Here is a 7113-nt window from a genome sequence, read left to right as displayed (position 1 = left end):
TTGTCAGCAAAGTGATGTCTTTGCTTTTTAATATGCTGTTAGCAGTGCCGTTAGCGGTCTCGGATCTCCAGGCCTCCACAGTAAGGGAAGGGTTGAAATAAAGATCTCAGTGTTTGATGTTAGAAAGCGGAAAGGGAACTTCTTTGGTCAGCCGTGCTGACTTTTCTTTACTAGAGAAGCATTTCCTTCTCCATTAGTGTGTGTGAGAATGGGGTAGGGCACACCCAACCGAAGGCGGAGATGGAGGCAGGGAATCAGTTCAGAGGAGGAACCCTGAGACGTGGGGGCGGGTGGAGTCTAAGATGAAAACTGACCCAAGAATGGAGCCCGAGATTTTTTTCAGTCATCCCAAAGTGTTCCTTAATTTTTTTTTTAATCTACTTTGACCCAACATTTTTTTTTAATTGGAATGCAATTGCTTTACAATGTTGTGTCCATTTATGCTGTACAATGCAGTGAATAAGCTATATGTATACATATATCCCCTCTTTCTTGAGCTTCCCTCCCACCCCCACCGTATCCCACCCCTCAAGGTCTGATATCACAGAGCACCAAGCTGAGCTCCCTGTTAAACAGCAGCTTCCCACCAGCTATCACACGGTAGCGTATGTGGGTCAACGCTACTCTCTCAATTTGTCCGTCCGTCTTCTTCCCTCTCTGTGCCCAGACATAGAGAAAGGAGCCTGAGATTGGATGCTCAATTGTTTGCTGTCCAGGGTGGGATTTCAGACTGAGAAGTGAAAAAAAATCCACAAGGAGAATGTTACACCTTGGGCATCGTAATCCTTGGAGGCAGTTACCCTTCTATCTCTGTGGGGGATGGGAGTTACAGCACATTGTCCAGGGAAGGTAACCCCGGCAGCCCGGTGAACATAGCCCTACTGGGTGCTGGAATCTTCTGAAATTTTGGCGGCTCCATGGGCTGAGTCAAGGTGAGGGACACAGGAGAAGGAGGAATGTGGGGTGGAAGGGAAAGGGTATACATGCAGGGACTCAGGAGTCTGGGACGTGTGGTTGAATGAGCTCATTCTGGAATGTCAGTTCATCCAGGAACTTCTGGATGAACCTGACCAGAGGAGCCAAGACTACAGAGCGGTAAGAGGGTAGGACAGGGAGGGCCCAGAGTCAAGGCAAGGCAATGTGTGGGAGATAGAGTAAGGATGGGGGACAGGGAGACGCTCACTGTTGGACGTGGGAGGTGCTGAGTGTCAGGGGTGACGGAGGCGGCTCAGTGTCAGGGGCCAGCACGAAGCTGGCAGTGCCCGGTTCCAGGCATGAGGGAGGCTTACTGCCAAGGATGCACTTGTGCTCAGGACTGGGAAGATGCAGGTCAGTGATGGGCGGTGGATTTCTTTTTGGGGACGGCCATGCCACGCAACATGTGGGATCTTGCCCAAGCAGGACTGAGCCCATGCCCCTTGCATTGGAAGTGCAGTCTAAACCGCTGGACCACCAGGGAAGTCCCAGGCCAGGGATGGGAAGGAACGGAGGGGAGGCGTGGGTGCTGGAGTGTGTGTGTGTGTGTGTTGAGTAGCTCGGTTTTGTCTGACCCTTTGTGATCCCACGGACTGTAACCCACCAGGCTCCTCTGTCCATGGAATTTCCCAGGCAAGAATACTGGAATGGATTGCCATTTCCTTTTCCAAGGGATCTTCCGGACCCAGGGATCGAACCTGAATCTGTTGTGTCTCTTGTATTGCAGGTGGATTCTTTACTGCTGAGCCAATTGGGTGCTGGAGAGGGGAGCTGCATCCCAGCATGAAGGTTGGAGGTCCAGTTTCTGGGGGAGCTCAGTGACAAGGACAGAGGTCAGCTAGACTGACCCTCTGTAGAGGACTCAGAACTCTTGAGATCCGGCCACAAACTCCCTCCTGACTCTCCTCTGCCTCCCCCTGGCTCCACTCTCTCTCCCCCACTAGCTGCCTCCCTACCCTCACTCATCAGGCTGTTTGTCAGGACTCAGGATGGGGGTCTGGCCTACGGCAGGGCAGAGATATACCGGCGTGGACACAAGGCCCCAGGGAAGGGGCAGCCCGGGCTGCCTCTGACCCCTGACCTCTACTGTCCCACACCAGGGCCGAGGCTGGTGGCTTCTGGGGGCTGGCCAGGCTGGAACAGCGGACGGGCCCCACCAGGCTCTAACGCAGTAGCATCCTTCCATTCCCAGTGGTCCAGTGACACCCCAACCTGTGAAGGAGCTTGTCAAGAAGGCCTAGAAGAGGAGGAAGCAGGCCATGTTCTAATGCCAGGTTTCCAAGGCCCTGAGATAGGAAATGTGCCCAGAGCCACTTAGCAGGGCCATGGCAAGGCCTGTAACCAGGACCCAGGATCCTGGTTCCAGCTCACCATCTTTCCCACGCATCTCATGCCTTCCAAGCAGTGCATCTCATGCTTTCAAATCCTGCCAGGAGATCAACAGGCTCTGCCATTCATTAACCAGGTGACCTTGAAAAGTCAGTGAACTTCCTCAAATCTGTTTCCCTGTGTGCCATACGGGCACAAGGTGATTGGAGTGTCACCAGCCTTATCGACTCAACAGGAGGTCACTTTCTCCAGCTCTTATCCTGCACACGCTTTATGAAGGATCTGAGTCTCCTGAAACAGTCCCCCAGTCACAATGCAGCCAAGTGGGGACTCTAACGAGGTGTTACCCACGTGTACACCTTCTGCTGGTGCCATGCTATGCCTCTGCCCTGAGAAGCCTGGCAGCATTCTTCTGGGGACCATGGTGCCTGTGCTCCTGGCACCCTGCATTCCATCATATGCACTTGTCTCTGGGGGAGAGTGTTCATCCCCACCCGCACCCCCCACCACAGGTGTGAATCTTGTGTAGAGGGGTGTCCAAGCAACAAGGTTAACCCTCCATGCCTTGCAAAATTTTCAGGAAAATAACTCCTTTAGCTTTCAGTTACTGCTCTCCAAGGGTCAAGAGATTTCACTGAATGACAAATGCCAGCTCTGCTAAGTGCAGCAGGGACAGGGATACTCACCAGACCTTCCGTCTGCTCCTCAGCATCTCCTAGCTCCTCTTGCATTTGGTGAGGCCATGTGACTAGTTCTGACCAGTCAATGTGATGTCACTTCCCACTGGAAGCTCAAGAGACTTACACTTTCTTGCCCTTATTTAGGAACTGGTGACATCCCAGATGCCAGGTCCATAAGTGAATGGGACAGAGTCCTCCCCCAGGGTTAGACTTTGCATGAGTAAGAAGTAAACTTTCAGGTGTAAAGTCACTGAGATTTTGGGCTTGCTTGTTACACAGCACAACCTAGCTTCTGCTGACTAATGCACCAAAATAAACTTTGCCTCTCCTAACCAAGATGTCCTTACCTGATCCAGCTCAACAGGCCAGGTTTCTTCTTCCCTTAACCTGTGATTTCTTCAAGAGATGGCTCAGTTCCACAGCCAGAAGGCTCCTTGTAAGGATTCTCTGTGAATTCATGACAGGTGCTCTCACTTGGCAGAGCCTCACTTGGACCCACCGTCACCATCACCACGTCACCAGCGCCCCTCACTGGTGTCCCTGTTGCAAAGGTCTCTTCTCTCAATAACTGATTCCACCCTGGATTCCAACCTTCCAGACTCTGAACACTAAACAGCATAGATCTGTGTATTCGGCAGGTTTCCCTACATTCTCACGAGGTACAAATGTTGCTTTGTCATTGACCTCATTTCCAGTCTCCTCTCATGATGGCCTGACCCCTGCTATTTCTCTCCCGCATATACACTCCCATCTCTTCCTGCAGCGGTTCCACGCACATTGCAGCGTTTGGCCAGCCTCACAGGATGCTTGCTGCCTGCCAGCTCTTATACCACAGGCTGTTGTTGCTCCTTCAGACAGGATTCTGCCTGCTTCTGATGAAATCCCGTTAGGGCTTGGCCCAACCAGATTCACAAACTAAATCTGTAGTTTGCACCTGCAGGCACACCCAAAGGCTGGAGGGAAGTTTCCATGTCCTTTTAGAAGTACTTCCTCCCCACCCTACCCCTAAGCCTTCAGGTGTACCTGGACTTCAGGTGTGGCAGGAAAGGGTCCATCTCCTCCCTTGCAAGGAAAATGCTCAGTTGCTTCCGTTGTGTCTGACTCTCTGGGACCCCATAGACTGCAGCTTGCTGGGCTCCTCTGTCCATGGGAGCATCCCGGACAGAAGAGTGGAGTGGGTGGCCATTTCCTCCTCCAGAGGATCTTCCCTGCTCTGGAATTGAACCTGGATCTCCTGTGGCTCCTGCATTGGCAGGCAGGTTCTCTACCTCTGAGCCACCTGGGAAACCCACACTTGCAGGCGGCATGCGATGGACTTGCTTAGTCTTGGTAATGCTGGTGTTATTTCTCTGTGGAGCCTGTCTCCCTGGCTTCCATGGGACTTGAAAAATAGTCTCCACCATGTACCCATTTCTAAAGGCTCTCTCCACAATCCAGGCATGAGACTCTCCATACTTCTCCAGTTCTGGGTCTGTATCTCTGTTTCGTGTGAGTCTCAGTCTGTTGATGCTCTGAGCTAGGAACGCCTGCAGGCACTCCCCTGGGTTGCACTCCTCCTGGGAGCACCACTGAGTCTTCCCCAGTTGAAGCCAGTGTGGAGGCTGGACCAGCTATTGTGACTCTTCCTATGCACCTCGGCAGCAACCATCAGGGAACTTTGAAAAGACAAGTTTGCTACTCACGGTCCTGGAGGGTCCATGACACTGCAGTGGCCACACACTGAGGCCTCAGACAGCGAACTCAGACCTGGGGCTCTGCCTTTACTGGGGTGAGGGTGAGGTTACCTGGGATTCCATGGGTTTGGGTGAACTTAAAACACAAAAGAAATAAAGCAGGGAAGGGAAAATTGGGGTCACTCAAGTGGTCAGTTGGCTAGGTTACCCAGAGCGTTCTGAAAGGGGAACTCCACGGGTGGAGTGGCCTGACCCTTTATCTGATTTTGTAGCCCACAATGTGCTTGTTAGAGATGGATGTCTTTGAAGTGGATGCCTCAGCAATCAAAAGTTTGATGTCGGCCCCTCCCATTACAACCAAAAGCTGGAAATTCCCTCGTGGTTCCGTGGTTGGGACTCAATGCTCCTGATGCCTTCACCGTTGTGGCTTGGGTTCAGTCTCTGGTTGGGGAACCAAGATCCCACAAGCCAAGTGGCATGGCGAAACAAGCAATCAAAAGCAATCATAAGCTAACTTACACAACAATTCCCAACTCTTTGTTTAGAGGCATCGGATGTCCTGAATACTCAGGCATCTTCCTGGGCACAGTCCTACATACTTTTCTCCACGCTCCGCCTTGCTGGATATGCCAGATGAGGTGATTGTCTCAGACTTAGTCAGTCTGGAGTTTTCTAGGTCATCGGTACAACGGTGATATAGCATAGGGGTTAGAGAGTGAGCTCGGGGGGTGGGCTCTGCGGGTTCCAAATCTGAGCTCTGTTCATTTTTGTTTGTCTGTTTTTGTTCTTTGCTGCTGCTTTTATTTTTTGCTCGTTTGTTTAAACTGTGGAGCACTTCTCCAGTTTGCATGCCGTCCTTGTGCAGGGGCCACGCTCATCTTCTATGTATTGTTCCAATTTGAGTACATGTGTTGCTGAGGCGAGGACCGAGCTCTGCTGGTTTTAAGCCAGGTAACCTTGGGGAGACTCCTTAACCTCACTTTAGTCATCTGTGAAACGGGGAGGCTAATGACGCAAATCTCCCAGGGCTTTTGGGAGGATTACACGGCATAATATATGCTAAGTGCTCAAAGCCTGCCACAGAGGAAATGCTCAGAGTTTCCTCCGCGTGCCCCAGTAGGCCCTTCTGTGGGGAGCGAGCTCCGCCCGTGGCAAAGGTCATGAGGAAGGAGGCTTGGCATATGCAAAGGCGGGATGGAGCCTCAGGAGTCCCCTTGGAAATTCTCGAGCATCTACCCCCAAAACCAGAGTCTGCCTACTTTCTGCTTTGTGCTCTCACCTACACCTCTGACTTTACAGGGGGCTGTCCCCCACTACCTCTCTCTGAAAAAAGAGTTAGCTTACAGCTCCAGTTAACAATGCCTGGATGTGACAGTCTTTCAACCTTTGGAAGTCCTCTAGCCTGCCTGAATAGGTTTTTCCGGCCACATGTGATTGATTGATTGTTCAGAGCCTCCCAACTGTGAGAAGCAGGAGATGTTCTAAACTGTCTAAACACAGATTCTTTTGAGTAGTTAAAAGATTGATTAGAAATTGTATTGGTGAAGGGTTTTTCACTTATTGGGCCAATGTTTGCTGCTAAGTCTCCATACCCCTTACCTACTGTGTCCTTGGCAGTGTATTGATTGATATAATGGGTGTGTAGAAATGTAAGTAGTAGCCTCAATGTTTGTAACCTTGGACCCTTGAGTTAATTCTTTTCTTGATTGAGCCCACCTCACCTTTGCCCTATAGGAATGTAGCTTTGTCCAATGCTTTTTTGGAGGCTGGTGCCTGACTTTGGAATAATCACCTTTAGAGATAGATAAGTTCCTTAAAATGTTAACAGGCCTCCTGGCCAGAAGATGATGTAAATCACGTGAACTTTTGCATATGATAAGTTTGAAAGCCTGGCTTCGATTAGGACCAGGAACTGCTGTCCTTGCATGACTCCACCCCTTCCCCCATTATCCTCTATGCACAACTTAAGGTATAAAAACTACTTTGGAAAATAAAGTGCGGGCCTTGTTCACCAAAACTTGTCTCCCCATGTCGTTCTTTCTCTTACCTTCTGGCTGAATTGTTCAGTCTCTTTTCTCCACTGAATTTCCTCACTGAGCTATCCTCATTCTATTACTCTTTATATCTTTGATAAATATTTAAATAAATAGGTCGCTTATGCCGTCTCTCCTTCGAATACCCTGGATGGGCCGGGGCTGGTCCCCAGCAGGTGGTGCCCAAGACAGGCTATTCGAAGGTAAACTCCCAGCAATTAGGGTCATCAGCCCTATTGCCCCCCTTCTCGGAACAATCTGGGTCATCAGCCCTCTTGTTCCCCCTCAGAACAGTTTGGGTCATCAGCCCTACTGCTCCTCCCTCGGAACAGTTTGGGTCATCAGCCTACTGCTCCTCCCTCGGAACAATCTGGGTCACCAGCCCTATTGTTCTTCCAGGGTTCGGGACGGCTAGGACCCCAC

At 50.9% G+C, this 7113-nt stretch overlaps 1 non-coding gene across 1 annotated transcript; it reads right to left on the bottom strand.

Annotated features, from left to right (window-relative positions):
• Positions 1-5477: 5477 nt before the first annotated feature.
• LOC147352540 (U6 spliceosomal RNA) lies at positions 5478-5584 on the bottom strand. The gene has a single exon (XR_015148532.1). It is a non-coding gene; the product is annotated as a U6 spliceosomal RNA (small nuclear RNA).
• Positions 5585-7113: the final 1529 nt, after the last annotated feature.

This window comes from Bos grunniens, chromosome 19 (genome assembly GCF_055505025.1).
Source record: "Bos grunniens cultivar Pamir isolate PY7600 chromosome 19, Bosgru_T2T1.0, whole genome shotgun sequence".
In the NCBI taxonomy this organism is placed as follows: Eukaryota; Metazoa; Chordata; class Mammalia; order Artiodactyla; family Bovidae; genus Bos; species Bos grunniens.
The sequence above is the reverse complement of the archived record's forward strand: the minus strand, read 5'-3'. Positions and strand labels throughout refer to the sequence as shown.